This window comes from Leptosomus discolor, unplaced genomic scaffold (assembly GCF_034619465.1).
Source record: "Leptosomus discolor isolate bLepDis1 unplaced genomic scaffold, bLepDis1.hap2 HAP2_SCAFFOLD_27, whole genome shotgun sequence".
Lineage (NCBI taxonomy): Eukaryota > Metazoa > Chordata > Aves > Leptosomiformes > Leptosomidae > Leptosomus > Leptosomus discolor.
Genome location: NW_028237782.1, coordinates 4,253,618 through 4,272,027, shown reverse-complemented (window position 1 = coordinate 4,272,027; position 18,410 = coordinate 4,253,618).

Genomic DNA, 18,410 nt, shown 5'->3' with positions numbered 1-18,410 from the left:
TGGTGCTTTTATGAAAGGCTTTGGATGACTGATGCCTCTCATTTGAGAGAGAGTAATCTCATTTTTCTGTCATTCTTCCACAATTTGACCTTGTTGCAGGCAAAAGCTTGACGAGATAACACATGTGCACTTCAGAGTCTCAGAGAGGAAATAAAAATGGGTTTTCTTTCTGATCTCATGATCTGGTGCTTACTCTTTTCTGAATGTGTGTGATTTTCATTACTGGGTTATGATATTTGCCAGTTTGATAGCAGCTTCTGGTTGTGGATCCCCAAGGTCCAACATCTTTGCAGTGAAGGAGGAATTCTGGCAGCCCTGTGACTATGGAAAGTATTATCACCCTACATGACATGGAGACTTCTGAGCTACTGAGAGATTAGTTCTAAGAGTAAGCCTGAGTAAGACATGCAAAACATTAGCGTTAACTTTCTTTTCTTTAACCAGTTCCTCATCATGTTGTTGTAACCTGCGTTGTACAAATGGGTGCTTCTCATTATTAAGCACGGATATAGGTATCTGTGTCCCCCGATGTTTACAATCTGTGTAGCCAGCATTGACAGAGGAAGTAGTGTTACACACTTGTCAGAATGCTGCCCTCTCCAAAAAAAGTGGATTTTGAAGTACTTTAGCCTGACACCACTAAATGCATGGTAGAATCTGATCACAGATCCTCCCAGTGTTTCATCAGCACATGGGGCTTCCCTGTCCTCGAGTGTGGAATCAAGTTTCTTCCTGAGCATTGTTAGCCAAAACGTAATCAGGTTTGCATAAAATAAATTGATGCGGCACCTGTTACTGCGTTAAGAAACCAGTTCAGTGTGTAGGATGCTACATGATCTTTGGAATGACCACCTCATTTGACTGTTTTGCTCACCCCCAAAGCTTGTAAAGTAGGTTCGTGTTTATAGTCTATATCAGCATTTGACATATTCAGGTCATAATGGCTGACATGAATGGATAAACAATTCTATATACCACAGGTACGTTCTAGGGAGCTGCATTAGCTGTGCTTTACATTTCAGTTCTAGATATGGACAATAATTGTTGACTGGGATCTCAATTCCATTAAATACAGCATTAAAAGTTCTGAACCCCTGATTCTGCGTGGTTTGTATAATTAATATTTTGTGTGCTTTTCTTAGGTTAATCCTGGCAGCTAGTCATAACTGAATTTATTAGTGCATGGTGCCTCCTTCTTGACAAGTATAAAAGTTTTAAAATAATTTTATTATCTCAGATTAAAAGATCTGCATATAAGGACACAAATCCAGTTTAGCAGCAGTAAGTCAGACTGTGTGGAATGGAAGCATTCTTTGTGGGGTAGCAGATGGTATAAAAATGAAAAATATTTTTGATTATTGGAGAGACAAATGTTATTTTAAAGAAGCTGTTCTTCTGGTGATCTGTTGTGAAAGACGTTTGGAGACTAGCTTTGCAAAAGAACTTGTCACTCCTTTTGGGCCTAAGCTGAGTAACTATCTAAAGAGTGCGGCTTTGTTGGATGTGACTTCTTCTGATAACCTGTCTGTAATGAGGCCGCCAAATGCAAGAGGTCCCACAAAAATCAGTGGAGCCTAGATACCTGAATTGTAATGCTTTCGCTTGTAAGAAAGTTTTAGATATTGGGAAAGAGTGAGAATTATGAGGGTTCCCAATTCCCCAATCTAGTTTATGTTCCTTTCTTTTTAAATAAGAAAGATAGAGGAAAGTTAAAATGAAGGAAAAGTTCTCCTTGTTCAGATTGATACACTAAACTTCATTACGGGTTTGATTTGGAGCACTTGCAGTGTGTCTTAAGGCAGGCTAACCTAGTTGTGGAATGGACATTCTAACTCCCAGCTATCTTAGGTGCACCTGCAGCCTTCGTTGGGCACCAGTGCAAATTTGTCAGTCTTATTAACCAACATTGTGCTAGAACATGGTGTTGTGCGTCTTTGCTTGTTTGAGTGGTGGTTGCTTTTAAAAAATAATAAATTAAAAAAAAAAAAGCAGCCTCTTGTGCATTTTCATGGTAAACAGACTAAGGAATGTCTTGGCTCATCGTATAACATCTGCACTCTTATCTAGCAGAGCACATAAGTGCCTATATAACCCCAGGAAGATCATTGAAAACTTGGCAAGATAATTAAATGAAAGCTCCTGGCTGAGAAACCTTTAAAAGTCGTCTTTTCCGAGAGTACATCTTCCACATTTTTGGAAAGTCTCCAGTCCTTTTCTGGAGAATTTTGTATTGTTTGGTTTGAAAATCATATTCAGGTGATGCTATCTCTTTTCGTCACCTAGCATGAAAAAAATTGACCTGAGAATCTGATTTTTTTTGGTTAAAAAAATAGTGTAAACCCCAATATAATAAAATACACCATCCAAGCTGAGCCTTAAAGACAGTTCATGGTATCTCAATGTCTTCCTGCCATTCCTTTCTGTGTTTTATTGTAATTCATCTTTGTAAGATGCTTCCTTACAAGGCAGTAGGTCCTCATCTTGAAGTCAGATTAATGGAGTTTTACCACACTTTAATGGTTTCTCCAAATTACGCTGTAGTCTTGAAAAGCCTGGATACCTATTGTGATCTGAGAATGTAGGGCCCAACCTTAAGGAGGGAGATATTTCTCAACTTTAGTAGTGTAGGCGTTTACCTCAAATTCTGCTCTGTACACCTGTGTTCTGTTGGAATCAGTTGAAAGTTGACACTTAAATACCTAGGAGGATCAGAATCTAAGCCCACAACTGAATAGTCTATGACAAAATTGTGTTTAGGCTACCTTACTGTAATCTAATACTAGTTAACAAATTCTTAGCAAGATCTCAGACTGTAGTTACCAGGAGTTGACTGGGATTGGACTACTTGAGGTAGTAAAAGTTCTAGTATCTCAAGTAACAGATATTAAAACAGTCTGTGAACTCTGCAGCATCTGACAAGATTGAATGCTTTTAAAAAATCTCAAAGGTGGTTAATGTTGTTATCTGGTGTTCTTAATTAAGTTTGGATGAGTGTAAACAGATGCATGGTAAACAGCAGACAAGTTCCAAGAAACTCTTTCTGTTGATTTATCTTGAATTGATCATAGGGTTTCTGTGTCTTACATGAGATGTAGTTTTACACCCTATAAATAAATTATTCTAATAATTTGTGATGAAGCTATGGAATAAATAAGTAAAATCAAACCATTGGTTTGCCTCATATTTCCTGTGTATGGAAAAGCAGAGACAAATTAAGTTATTACATGCATACGCCCTGCCTCTTTCCTTTCCTGTTATGTTCTGTTGTTTCTGTACTTACCTGCAGTGTAAAAATCTTCTTCAGTATCTATCTTCAGTCTTTCTGTCTGTCTTTAAAAACAAAACAACCCAGAACTTGTTTCGATTGAGTTTCTGAGAATTTTGAATTACGTTTATAATGGCACGGTAGAATTTTTTTTTATTCATCATTTTTTTGGCCAATCTAGTAGTTAGATACTTGTCTGGAATCAATTAAAACTTTTTCTTGAACTTTGTGTTGAGGAATTTCACTCTACTGCTTCTATATGCTGCTTCTTGGAAGCTACACTCTTTTAATTGATGTAATTGTGTGTCTGTGAAGCAGTTTCTGCTTTCTTTAGTTCCTGCTAAATCGCAGAGTCCTTGTGATTTTTTTTGCATGTGCGCACACACACACAAAAAAAAAAAAAAAAGCAGCCAAAAAAAATTCTTGGCTGATTTTTCTGGAATTATGTTGGCAAACATTATGGGGAAAATTGGTGCTTTTCCCAGGAAAAAACTACCCTTACAGAAGTTGCAGATTATAATGTAGCGGTAAAGTTCTAGGGTCATACTTGCTTTATGTAATGCTGTTACAATATGTTATCAGAATGTTTTTGGTTTTGTTTTTCTGTAGCAAACAGGAAAAAAACCTGCAGAGCATTAAGGGTTTATGCAATCTCAATCAATCTCCCCACTATTCCGTGGAGTCTCCTGATTATCACCTTCACAGTGGATGGTGATACCTTTATCTAACAGAAGTGGAAGACCCTCCCTAGGTGCATGGGGTCTGTGAGGACAAGTATGTAAATATTGATGCAAGTCCTGCGTTGCCAGTGCTCGGTTTGCAGTTTTGGCTCTTGGGGTTAGATAACTGTTCCCACCTTGTGTTGTGGTCACTAACACAAGGAAGACCTGTTCTTGGCAGGTATTTCTCGATAGTCTTCTAAATCTTGCTGCTGTTTAAAATTTAGCTGTTGTGTCTATTGTCTGTTCTGACAGAGTGTAGACCTGGAGGACCACCACAAACCTGAGTTTAGAAGAGTTTTTAGTTCTTCAATCATTGAAAATGGGCGTCAGTCTTCATCAGGTAGGAACAGAGCATGAAATGACGTAGTACTCCTTGTAAAATACCTGATCCTGGCATTCACAGAGCAGCTCTCACGTGTTGGAAGCATTGGAATCTGCTATGGTTTCAGCATGGATATTGTACTGTGGCACTAATGCCATTTAAGTTTATTTCCTACTTAGGAGTTTAACTTTTAAATTTTACGTTTATTGTTAAGCTTGCACTATAGTGTTTCATAAATTAGAAACTATTACTGTCACATTATCTTGGAGCACTAGTGATAATAAGGCCTGCTATTCTGGATGCCATTGTAGCCCTGCAGCCCCAAACATTTTGCAGATTACCTGTGTGCTTCCATCCTCCTTCAGTGGAGGAAGGACTTACTCTCTCCATTTTAGAGAAAACTGAGGAAGCGTTTCATAAAACCATGAGAAGAGCAAGAATGCTGGCTTCTAACCCATGGCAGGAGATTGGGGGCGGGGGCTGCACAGAGGAAGAGGCGTAGTTTACCGAATGCAGATGATAGCGGATTAATGATCTGAAGAAGTTGTTCTTGCTGAGATTCGTGTAGGACAGGTATGATCGCTGCAAGGATCACTTACACTAGAGTTGTTTCTGCCGCATGCTGTAAATGGTATAATGCCCCACAGGGAGAACTAGGTGGAATAATCCGAACAAAATAGAATATTGAAAAATAAAGTTGTTGCATGGAAATTGGTTTGTTAGTAACTTTGTTACAAATCTTCAAATAAATTTACTTCCTCTCTCCTTTTTCTTTTTATTCGCTAGGTCAGGCAAAAGTCTCCTGTGAACTGACCTCTTTTCAGATGTCAGACTCTTCCCCTGAAGCCCATGCCCCTGCAGTGACCTTGCAGATGCCCCATCTTCCTGTTACTGCAGTAACCAGGATATCGGAGAAGTTTTCAGGAGAGACCATCAGTTCAACAGGAACAACTAATGCATCTGCTGGCCTGCTGGAACAGAGCAAGAGCAAAAATGGAATGGCAGTGAAAACTTCCAACCAGTCAGGTAAAAGAGACAAAAGTAACTTGTTTGCTGAAGCTGTGTCCCGTTTCTTTACTTCAAGAAACTGGTGCTACGGGGTTTGTCCTGTGGTAATTATGAAACCTCCCTTCTACGGCTCCATATCCCATGGTGGGACACTGATTTAGAATATTCTGGGTCTTAGGTGGAGCTTCAGGCTATGATGTCACATCTGCTGAGAATTTTTGCTGCCTAGTATAGTTGAGTGCATAGTGCAGCCTAACTTCTAGCACAGTTACTGCATCTCTTCAATGTGTCCAGCTATTTTAATAAACTATGCAGGAGTTTTTAGTGCTTTGAGACCTGAGGCCCCTTGAGAGGCTAGACAGATATTTGTCAAACGGATTCAACAGTCATTTGGGGGGAGGACTGACTGACAGCAGACTGACACATATACACAAGTCAGAATGATTGCAGAATCTTATTTATATCTAAATTGAGTTTAAAAAAACCCCTTATTTCATTCCTATTGAAGTCATTCATCTTTGAGCTGTATTTCATATACATTTAGTGATAGCGATGCTTACAGATCAGACTATGTATAGAGATCAGAAATTAGAGAGAGACCAGATGCAATTGCCAGCAAGAGAGAGAGATTATTTGCAGATTATTCTTTCAACTTTCATCTTAAAGCTAAGAATGGAGCAAAGCCTTCCTTTGTCTTTTTTTCTGCTCTTTCAGTGAAGACCTGGAATTCAAGTACAGTGGGAACATCTGTGGGTTCACCTGCCACTGGAGGTGAGTGTTCCTATCCGCATGTCCTTATGCAACATAAATTGAGAGGGATTCCGTGCTCAATGTCTGGGGGATTCAGATCTGAGCATGTAGTTCCAATTGGTAGGTACATGGTAATATTAAAATTGCTAACAAGACTGCATGCAGATTCAGTTTCCCAGGTATCACAGAAACTTGTTCTGCTGTATCAGATTCTCAATCAGTTCAAAAAGCAAGGGGTAGTTATCCTTGTCTGCACAGTGGTGTACATGTGTACTGTTAGGCAATCTCTGCAGTAGAAACAATAGATGCCAGAAAAGTGTGGCAGAACAGACAGCTTGAGCAGTGAGTATTTCAGCTAACCAAGTGAAAACTGTGACTGAATGCAAGGTAATGGCAGTTGGAAAGTGGTGCGCCCACCCTATGGATGTTGAAGCAAATTCCTTTGAGCAGAATAGCAGTAAGTAGTCTCCTTCATATATGAATGTGTCAAAGGATTAAATGCCTTAAGGACTTCTGATTTCAGTCAAAATCGATAGGTTGAGCTCTATGCAAAAGTACTTCTGATTGATGTCACCAAGCTGTTACTGTCTATACAGTGTACTGGTATTTCACAGTGGTCTCAAGTGTCAGTTTAGTGAAGATGTAGCTCATCCAGAGTAGGGATCACACTCTTTCTCAGCTTAAAACCACTGAAATTTGTACATATATCTGGCAGTTGTTTGTGGTCCCAAATTTGTGACATCCGTATGCTGGCATTTACCAGGGTGTTTTATGTGAGAAGTCTAGTTGATCTGGATCCCTTCTATAAGTTCAGGACAGTTATGAGGTTGGATTGTTTCTAAGATGCCAGTCTTTCTTCTTTGTTTATAGAAGAAGCCTTCAATAAATGAGTTGCTGGCTTTTGCAACAAGTTTTGGTTTTAGTGTGTTAAAACTGGGCAAGCCACTCCGTTGCGTTTAGAGGGTATAGCTGGAGTCCAGAGCTCAGCTCTTAAAAGGCAAAGTACTAAAGGTAGAACCTCAGGGGTAGGGGGAGGAAGATGCAAAGCTAGTTTTAAGCTACCTTTGCAACCTTTGGAATCTGTTCTACTTTACAAACGAAAATGTTTCCTGGTGGAAATCGAGTCATTTAAATTATGCTGTCAGTCATAGCAGACTTCCCAGACTCCTTATGTCTGCCAGAATGATTGTTGCAAGCTGAGCTCTATCACCACTTCTTCCTTTCACTGAAATGTCCATGACAGCGTGCCCTCCTCTGAGGTCTGCACAAGGGCCTGGAATGATCCAGCCTTCTCAATGCAGTTTTATCAAAGGCATCCTCTCACAGCCCTTTCTAGTATGTTTACACCATCCTCGCTGCAGTGCAGCAATTTTGCAGAGGGATTGAACCCCTGGAGAAAATCCCTGCCCAGCTTGTTAGCTCATGCTGGAAATTAGACAGAGACCTGCAGCTTTTCACTGTGGTGAGTAAAAATCAGTTGTAGCTATCGGGAAATAGTTTGAAAATGTATGAGAAAAGGAGATAAAAGAAGTTTCTGCCCTGATATATCTTGTTTTTCCTGCTGTTATACAGAGAACACCACTTCTGTCACTGAGTCTGTCTCAACTGTGAGCTATGGGATGAGTAGTAGAACCAAAACTGGTGAAAGGTACACTTTTTCTTGACATTTTGTTAGGCTGTTGTGGTCAGTATGGTCTCAAGGGACAGGTGTTCTAATGGCTTGGAGAACAGGTGAGTCCCAGATGCTGTGGTTTAAGCCCATTAAAGGTTGTGAGCTTTCCTCAGGGCTAAGTGGAACAGAGATGGGAAGGGATAAATATCTTTTGTAGAGCAGTTTAAAGCAGATCTAATTGTGGATTTCAGCGTGGTTACAGTGTTAGTCAGTAAAACTCTCAGTGCCAGCAGTGGATTTTTGTTAGGAGGAGCAAGTTGTCAGGCCCTTTGAAAACACTTGTAAAAATACTCAGCTGTGTGAAATTTGTAGTTTGGGCTTATTTTTGTAGGCCCAACATATGACTGCCATCAAATATCTTTAGTTTGTCTAGCCTAGAGTTTGGTTGGTAGATAAATGCCTTGCTGAGGACAGAAGACTGTTACGCATTCTTGATTAACTCGAAGATGCAGTTGCTTAGTATAGGATTACATGGTATCACAATTATTACTGGCATATCCAGGCATCCTCAACATGCAAAATATCCATCAAGAAAAATAGGAGGGCAGCCAATTTAAATCTTTTAACTTGGGCTTGCATCTGCCCTGAAAATTATCCCAAATTTGCCATTATGTTTCTTCTGATTTAGTTCCAACATCAGCATTTTGATATTTGAGTCATGATATACTGAGCACCTTAGAGAACTTGCTGTCAGATTTGACCTCCAGCTGTACCAGAAATTAATGTGTGACAGTGGTGTCATTGCTCTTTGCCTCAGTTTCCCCAGCTCTGTCATGGGGAACATTTCCAAATGCTATGTGTGGTTTACTTCATTAATGCTGATTAAGTGGTTTATGGCTCAAATAAACACAAATTAGAAGATAATTCTATATTTCTGGATCAAATTACCAGTTTGCGGTCAGTGAAGCAACACTGATATGAGCTCAAAATTATGCATACTATAAGTAAAAATTTCAAAGGTACTTCATCGAATCATAGAATGGTTTGGGTTGGAAGGGACCTCAAAGATCATCTAGTTTCAACACCTCTGCCATGGCAGGGACACCTCCCACTAGACCAGGTTGCTCAAGGCTTCATCCAGCCTGGCCTTGAACACTTCCAGAGATGGAGCATGCACAGCTTCTTTAGGCAACCTGTTGCAGTGTCTCACCACTTCAGGGTGAAGAACTTCTTCCTTGTATATAGTCTAAACCTGCCTTCTCCCAGCTTCCAACCATTACCCCTCGTCCCGTCACTGCAGGCCCTGGCACAAAGTCCCTCCTCGGCCTTCTTGTAGGCCCCCTTTAGGTACTGGAAGGCCACTAAGAGGTCTTCCCAGAGCCTTCTCTTTTCCAGGCTGAACAAGCCCAACTGTCTCAGCCTGTCCTCATAGGAAGGGTGTTCCAACCCTCTGACCATCTCGGTAGCCCTCCTCTGGACTCGCTCCAACAGCTCCATATCTGTTTTGTGTTGGGGGCTCCAGAGCTGGATGCAGTATCCCAGGTGGGGTCTCACGAGGGCAATGCTGCCTGAATTACTCTTCAAGTTACATTTTTTAAAATGTGACTTACCCTCCAGGAACCCCACAGTTGTAAATTAAAGGGATTCAGAGCTCCTGTGTGGCCATGTCTTTTTTTTTTTTTTTTTAATTATTATTTTTCTTTTCTGTTTTTCTTTTTTTCTTAAAAGTGTTTAAGTGTTGTTCTACTTAGTGCTTTGTCACAAAGCATTTGTGACTTGGCCAGCTGTGTCTCATTTGTAAAAGTACCTTAGACTCTTCTATACTTAAGTGCTGTTGTTTGTCAATAAAACTCTGACTTTTACTTAAATTGCTTTTGACTCATTCAGGTACTCTTGAGGTTGTGGGAGGTTTGGAGTAGGCAACAGTTGGACTTTTATGCTGATTCCTGGCACTGCAGAGAGTTATTTTTTTTCTTTAACCACATACTTTTCATGTTTCGTTTCTCCAGTGCCACTGGCAGCTGCTGTGATGTGACCCCCAGCTCTCGCTCCTCTCCTCCCACTGTACATTGCCGAGTTGAAAGGAGGAGAGAACTGGTGCGGTCTCAGACACTCCCACGGACTACAGGAACACAGGCCAGGAAAGTGCTTTTTGAGAAATTTGAACAGGATGGTGGAAAGTATGTCACACACCTTGTCTCCAGAATGGGTTGGCTAATGGGAAACTAATTTGTCAATTATTACCAGCAGAGGACAGCTGGGTGGGAGGACTCTCTCAGTGTAGGATTTTGAGCTAAGAGACAATATGTGGTCATGTGTGGATAGCTTCACTGACTTCCCAGGCTGAGCCCTGGAAATTCACAGCTGCAGATTCCTCTGGCTTTGGAGTTCTTCAGCTGAAGAAGCAGGTATGTTTTATCAGGAAAGAGTGCTGTGAAAGCTGCCTTCTCCGTTATTATAAAAGACTGGGAATATAGCGACTTTCTATTGCCACTTGTTAAGGAACAAAAGCATGGACTATTCCTTATGCACAACGATGGGGGTATGATTTAAATAGAAGAGGGCTTGGAATACTGGCTTTAGTGAAATGAAAATGAGTTTTTCTTGGAGGACCAGCAAGTTGAAGTTTCAGCAACGTGTTTCTCAAAGATCACCTGGACAGGTGCTGACTTGGGCAAGGTTGCATAGATGTTGCTGACAAATAAGTTTAAGTTTTTCTAGAATTTAATTTAATCTCATCTCTGTTAATTTTCCAGAGGAAAAGGAGAATCCAGAGCTAAGCTGAAGAGGTCGCAGAGTTTTGGGGTTGCCAGCGCTAGCAGCATTAAACAAATTCTGTTAGACTGGTGTCGCTCAAAAACCATAGGATACAAGGTGAAGACGTGTTAGCATTTTCAGTGTGCTTTTTTTGGGAGAATTTTCCAAAAAAATATACTCAAAGTGAATGTAAAACATGCTAGACAATGAGCTAACTTCCTCAAGATCATCAAGTTCTGTGTGGGTAACACAAACATCATGGTTTGTATGGGCAGCACTTCAAGACAGTCAGTGATTGCATGAATGAGATTCTGTATGTCTGTCAAAGCAATGCATTAGTGTTTGTCTGAAAGCCTACATTTTTGTGCTTATGGATGTGATGTAGACTTCAGTATAAGCTCACATTTTTTTTTCTTAGTTTCAGGCTATTATTTTTGCATTCTTATTATATAGGGCAAGATCTGAATAACATTTTGCCAGTACAAGGAGACTACGGCCCTTTTTCTACACAGCAGACCAAAATACTCTCTACTGGTATTAGACAAGCGAATTTGTAGTAAATGGTTGAGGTTGAATCCCATGGTGTTAATGACCTAATTTCTATGAGGTAACATCAGTGTAGCTAAAAGAATTCAGCAGTTGAGATTTTTGTAATTTTACCTGGCCTTAAACTGCAGGTGCCAAAGCAATTTCCAGGAGAAAGAAAATAGTACAGGCTTTTTTTCTGTAATATGTTTCACAACATTATTTTAAAATGTGCATTATTAGTGCTAAACTCTAAATTACAGTATTCACAAGCAGAACTAGTGAAAATTACTGTTAGTTGCTTACCAGAAAAGCTGGGGCTTGAATTTTATATGACGGAAAAGCAGTGTGAGACAAAAGCCCGAGTACGTTTCTTTTGAATGTGGTGGTAGAAAGTAACAATAAGCGTTTGTTCTAAGAATCTGATTTTGCAGTAGGCGTTAATTCTTCCTATATTTCTACTGATCTGTGTAAGCAGGCATTGAATTGGGCCTTACTGAAAAGCAAAGCAAGCAAACGTAGTCCTTATCTAGTGTTATTCACAGCCACAAAATGAACCATTCTTCCATTATAAATACCTCACAGGGATAAGCGGTGTCCTTGGTTTCTGCAGATACTGGTGCTTTGGGCCTGCTCCAGAGCTCACTGACATCGACAAGATTCTTCCCAGTATTTTCTTCCTGGGCTTTGGATCAGGGTCCTTGACTGTATGTCTGCTTTGCATCTGGTCATTTCAGGCAAAAAGGCTTTCATTGCTGAGTGTGCTGTTTTTTTTTTTTTTTTTTCTCAGAATACAAATAATATAATGGATCTACAAAGAGGGGAAGAGAAACATAAAACCTATGCTCTGTTGCTTTGGTTAGTGGGATAGAAGGATAGAAAACTGCAGTGAGCAAAACCAGCTCTTCCCTGTTCCCCCATGCTGCATTAACATGCATATTTTTTTCATCATGACAGCACATTGATCTCCAAAACTTCTCCTCAAGCTGGAATGATGGGATGGCATTCTGTGCTCTTGTGCATTCTTTCTTTCCTGAAGCTTTTGATTATAATAAGCTTGACCCAGCTAATCGCAAGCAGGACTTTGAGCTGGCCCTCACCATGGCTGAGTGAGTATCACATTAGATCTCTGTGAAGTACTTCCAGTTCAAATCTAATGTGGCCGGGCAGCAGTAAAAAGTTTAATCATTCTTCTTGTACATCCTGTATCACCAGCTTACACGTGTCATGTCAAAAAAAAGATAATAAAGCTCTGCATAGAGAAGGCATAGAACAGGTGACTCGGCAGTCTAAAATCAGAGGTGGTTTTATGAGGCACAGGATAGCTCATGGAGTCCTGGGTTCAGGTCATTCATCGTCTTCAGGCAGTACCTGAATTCTGCTTTCTCACCTCTGTGATTCTCACTAGTCTTAGCACTGACACTTGAGAAATCGGCCTCATGAGTTATACTTGGACAGAAGAGGAAAAAATGCTACTTCTTTCTGGGTTTTGTTTTGTTTTTTAAATTATTTTATTTAAGTAATGAATGATTCTTAATGATTTTGCCAATATTAATTGTTAAAAAAGACGTTTGAGTTCATAGAGCACAAGGCATCCAATGTTTACTAACCAACAGTCCATAGAAACCGGATATACAACTGGTATTTTCTTAGCCAATCCCACCTGCTTGATACCAAATTTCAACTTGAGGCATGTTAATATATCCATCCAGTCTCTCTGGAAAAACTGTGACGCCCTGAACGGCAGGGAGCAAGTAGATTAACTTTCGGAATTGGGTTTTGTGACAGGGTTCACATCTCTCTCTCCGTTTCTTTGGTTAAACAAGAATAAAGGTTGAATTCAGTGTAAGTAGAGTTAGATCAAGGCTGAGAGCTGCTCAACCTGGTAACTGCATTTTTGTAAAACAGAGCTAATACCCTCAGTCACACTGACCTGATCCTTTCTGATGCAGTATACCAGGCAATTAAATGGTAACTTGTTTATTAAATTCATCATGAGTGTGAACTTGTCAGCTAGAAATCGTAACTTTCTGAACCCAGTATCAACATGATTCTTACTTACTGTTTTATTTGACTTGTGTAACAGTAAACACTCCATGTGGTATGCAGCTGGGTTTGGTACACTTTCCAAATACTAACAGGATGTGGGAATACATGGCTAGTTTCCTGCAGCTTCTCATACAGCTTCAAACATTGGTACCACTACACTGAAGCTCTGGGGTTCATTCAGAGTGTTTTTTTTCTTTTTTTTTAAGTAATAACTTACAGAACTGGATTTGCCATTTGCCATTCCAAAGAAAAGCTTTGAAAATTCTTAGCATAATGTTGGCTCTCCTTATTACAGCCCCTAGCAAAGGAATTCATTTGGGAATTACAAGGTGTTAATACACACATATCTATACGTATATATAAAAAAATTTTGTTGCTTGTCAGTGAGTTGAAAGAGATTCTATGACACTTTTAGGTGGTTGATCTCTAAAGTAAAACTATCCAAACTCTCAAAGCAAAGTTGCAGTGTTTTTCTATCTCAGTAAGTATAGGGGAGAACAAAAGACAGCATGCGCACAACAGTAAGAAACATTAGGTAAGAGTATCTACAGAAATTACTACTTCATAGGTGTGATTGCCTTTAAACTAACTGTTCTCTTCTAGTGCCAGAAAAGGCTTTTCTCTGTTATTGCTGTTCACCTCAGTATGAGCTCTGCTGATCAAATTGCTTCCTGCTCTTGTGATTTTTCATCTTGGGCCTCAGCAGATCTGTTCCTTTCTGTTGGGCCAGATCTCAGTCAGGCTTCTGCTCTCCAACCTGATCATCTGAGACTGTTGTCCAAGTCACACACACCTTGAAGATATGGAGTGGTGGAGAAGAAACAGCCCACAGCCATGTGGGCCTTCATTGGCACATATCATCTCTTCTCATGTTTTGCCATTCTTTTGGAGCTTCCTGTGTAATAACCAGAAAAACTCGTGATTTGCGAACTCTCATGACCTTGCTTACTGAGACTTGGACAGGGGAATGTGAGATTGGGCTACATGCTACAGATATCAGGGATGTGAATAGGAGTCAGTAGATGAAAAAAAACCAATGACCTACAGGGCTTTGGATCAGATCCCAGTATAGAGGAAGGAGAGGAAAGAATAGGAATATTCCATGGTCACAAAAATAATCTCCAACCTGAGCCTGACCATTTCATTGTGAAATGAAATCTTGCTGCTAAACCTCAGGATTTCTCTAATGCCTCACTGATGCTCAGCGTGATCAGAGCAGCAAATGAGTCTTGGAAGTAGTTACAGGCCTTAGATTTAACTCTTGATTCACTGTGTCTGTTTTATTATTGCTACAGGAAAATGGCTCACTGCGATCGTCTGATAGAAGTGGATGACATGATGGTGATGGGTCATAAGCCAGATCCCATGTGTGTCTTCACCTATGTCCAGTCTTTATACAATCATCTGCGACGCTTTGAATAAAATCATTGACACCTCTCCAGCCAGAAGGGTCAAGTACAGTGTGCTAGTGGGAAGAGTGACATTTTGCAAATGGAACGCAGTGTTATTTCTTGCTTTTTACTGTCCCTTTGCTTACATTCAACTGCATGGCTGGCTGACTGAAGTGTTGCTGAGCAGCGCCCAAAGTGTTGATCACATCAGCACGTCAGTAAGACAGAAATATGTTTGGAAAAAAAGACAAAAACATAGGGAAAGGTAAACACTGTCATTTTGGTGCTAGTAGTAGGTTGGACTTTTAATATTACTGTGTTTAAAGATCCCAGGAACCTAATTTGCTGCTTGTATATCTGTTAGGCTGGGGACACAGTTTTATGCAGTGACAGGCAACTCTGCTATGAAGGTGTTCCCTCTTAAAATGCAGGTAAAACTCCAGAAGGTAGCACCTTCAATTCCACTTGTCCATTGAACATAGCACAAAAGAAATGGCATATGAACAAGGAAATTTCCATTTCACAAATAATAACCTGAAGTACTCAACCACTAGGGCAATACTGCCTCTCCTCCAACCCTGCACCCCACTCCACCGTATATGCACACACACACATGCCTCAAACAGGCATTGTTCTGTTCTTTTAAAGCAGAAAGAGAACACAGGCTCTTAATGTGCAGACTGGGGGGACAGATAACTACCATGTTACATAACATTGTTCATCTGTAATGATTAAATCTGAAGTGATTTGCTTAGAGGCTTGCTAAAGCCTCTACTGGCAGTACTGGATTAATTTCTTGATCACAAAGGATAGCAACAGGTGGGGCTGTTCTGTGTATGACATTGTGTGTTTGCACGATTGAAGATTACAGGAAAGGGAGGCAGCTAGCAAGGTACAAAATCGTTTTAACAGTTGCATAGAAGCAAGACTGTAGCATGCTTTCATCCAGACTCTGGGTGACAGCAACTCTCCAGTGTGGACAGGAATGAAGCCTTTATGATTTGCTGGGTCCTCATGCTGACACTGAGGTGGACAGGCAATATGCTAAAAAAAAGTATGGAAGATGGGGTTTTGAAATGCTTTGGACTAGCTTCTGTTTTCAGTTAAATTAGCATTAAACCCACAGTACAGTGGGATTATTCCAGATTTACTGGACAAAAATGTCATGTGTCACCCTTTCTGGTTTTCTCTTGGATAAATCAACAGAGCTTTGTTTTCACATTGAAAGTTAAAAACAAAACCACTAAAAAAGCATACTTGAAAAAAAAAAAGCCTATTAAAATTATTTCTTTCCTAAGAACAGGCTCATAGAAAGTAAAAAAAAAAAAAAAAAAGCCCCAAGCCCTCTGCTCACTCTAGAGAATGTTTTTTAACCTGCATTTGTGCTTTTTGTAGCTATTTATAAAGATTACTTTGGTTCTGTATTCATGACCATTTATAATAAAATATGTCAAATGCTCTTCAGATTTACTGCTTCTCCTTAGAGTGAAGTGACAAATAACAAAGTAAAATCAGTGAAAAGAACCCAGAGCTTTTGCTTAGAAGATTTTTGTTCTAGTCGTGATGCTGTGTGCTCTGAATTCAGTTTTAAAACCTATAGATGTTCAGTGGCATTTGGAATAGGATTTTAGTTCAGCCACCCTTTCTAGTGAAGTTTACTTAAGAAACCATGAATGAAGCAACCACTTTGTTAGCAGTCTCAGAAAAACAAATGAACGAACACCGAAAGTGTACAAAGGTGAAGTATAAGTTAACTGCTGAAGGTCTGGATCATGAAGTTCTGTTTGAAGTGTAGCTAGGCTGTTGCTATGACACTATGGAAACAGTTTGAAAGACTTTTAAATATACATCTTAATAGAAGTAGCCAAAAGATACTTGGTCAAACTAGCAGGATCCTTGATATTGCTAATCTCACAGCTTTAATGCAAGTGGACAGAGGTTGGGTGGATTGTTCATATTTGTCATATGACTGCCATTGTATTCAGGTTTTGACTTTGTCTTGAATGACCATAATTCTGAGTAGTAAATGCGTGCCTGTTGCTCTACCAAATGCTCTGTAAGGATAAACACACTGTACTTGTGTTTTGGAGAAGCGATTAGAGTAAGCATGATGAGAAATCTGTCCACAACTGGCACACACGATACACATATTTACATTCTCAGAGCAGAATACCTCTCATTGACTAGCAGAGCGAAGTTCCATCCTAACTACAAGAAGAGGGACAATATGGCTTTATATTCACATTCCTTCACAGTCCCAGGTCATGGATGATATTCCTGTGTGATGTGAGTGCTAAAGACAGAGGTAAGTGCTTGGCCAGTTTAGGCCTAGTAGCAAATAATTATGTAAAAGAAGTTGTAGACTGCAAGATTACTGCCAAGTCACCAGAGGGGGGTTTACATCTTTTCTAATTTAGCTTGTTTTCACAGCTACCCAGAAGCTATTTGTACAGGTTTTCTAAAGTCTTCCCACTTCAGAGAGGTGAAGGTAAAGATAACTGGTACTTGCCAGCAAACTGATTGCAGGGGAATGGAAGACTGTAAGCTGATTTCAGCTTCTGGTGGTTTGCGTGTAAGCAGATGAGGGAGATGGTGCTATGACACAATTTTAGAAAAAAAAAAAAAAACTACAGCTTTGTGCATTAAGAGAATATGAATAACCTTGACTATTAGATTGTATGATTAAATTAAAGTATGTAATCTATGCCCCCTGCTGGTTTTTTTAGTATTTTTAATTTTTAAAAAAAAGCAGAGTTTGTGTATATATGATAGAAAATGTGTTAGCATGAGTGAGAACAATATATTAAGTTGCCATAGTGTGTATTTTACACAGATGGACTGTTGCCAGCTTTTCCAATGTTTCTGCACTGTGTCTAAAATTCAGTACTGTCAAAGGTGGTTTACTGGCAACTTGATCCTACTTGTAAAGGCTAGATTAATTTGTTCTGTGCAAGATTTTCCAAATAATCTCAGCAGAGACATCACCTAGTTTTTAAAATTATGTTTGCATATAGCTTCCCACAGCAGGGAAGTCCTCCTCCTTGAAAGTACAGTAATTGGGTGGATGACTTTCATCGCTTCTCCCTTTGTGTGACATTTCCAATAAAGCGTTTAATCTAAACATATGCTCAAACCAGTGCAAACTCTTGGATACACGTCATTAGGTATAAAATCAGCCTACATGGTTCAACATGTGTCACTAACTTAAACCTGGCCTGGCTTACACAGATAGTTTTAAAGCGTCCAGAACAAAAATTGGCATTGCTTTAGGTAAGGTGCGCCTAAAAGGCACTTTTGGTTATGCTAAAATAGCTCTATGTCTAGATAAAGCCTCAGTGGAGTTAGTAATGCAGAATCAGAAGAGTTTGGGCTGGAAGGGACCTTTAAAGACCATCTAGCCCAACAACCCCCACCAGGAGCAGGGACATCTTTAGCTGGATCAGGCTGCTCAGAGCCCCGTCTGCCTTGGCCTTGAATGTTCCCAGGACTGGGGCATCAACCACCTCTCCGGGCAGCCTGTGCCAGTGTCTCACCACCCTCACCCTAAATTTTTTTCCCACTATCTAGTCTAAACCTACCCTCTTTCAGTTTGCAACCCTTACCCCTTGTCCTATCACCACCCTCCCCGATCAGGAGTCCCTCCCCACCTTTCCTGCAGGCCCCCTTTAAGCACTGGGAGGCCGCTATAAGGTCTACCCCGGCGCCTTCTCCAGGCTGAACAACCCCAACCCTCTCAGCCTGTCCTCAGAGGGGAGTATTCTGGGCACTAGTGGAACACCAGAATTCAGACCTCTTACGTTAGCCTGCTTTGCAATTTCAGCAACATTGAAAGCAAGCAGTTGATGCTGCAGCATCAGCTCAGCCTAGAGACTTTCCCCACTTCGATGCTGCCACAGCAGTTTGGGTGACAGTCTAATCCTCTGAAGACTGAGACTATCTGTGTTATTTTGAAGGCATCTAATAAGGAACACGGCAACATATTTAATTTAGATCTAGTCTCGTGAATGCT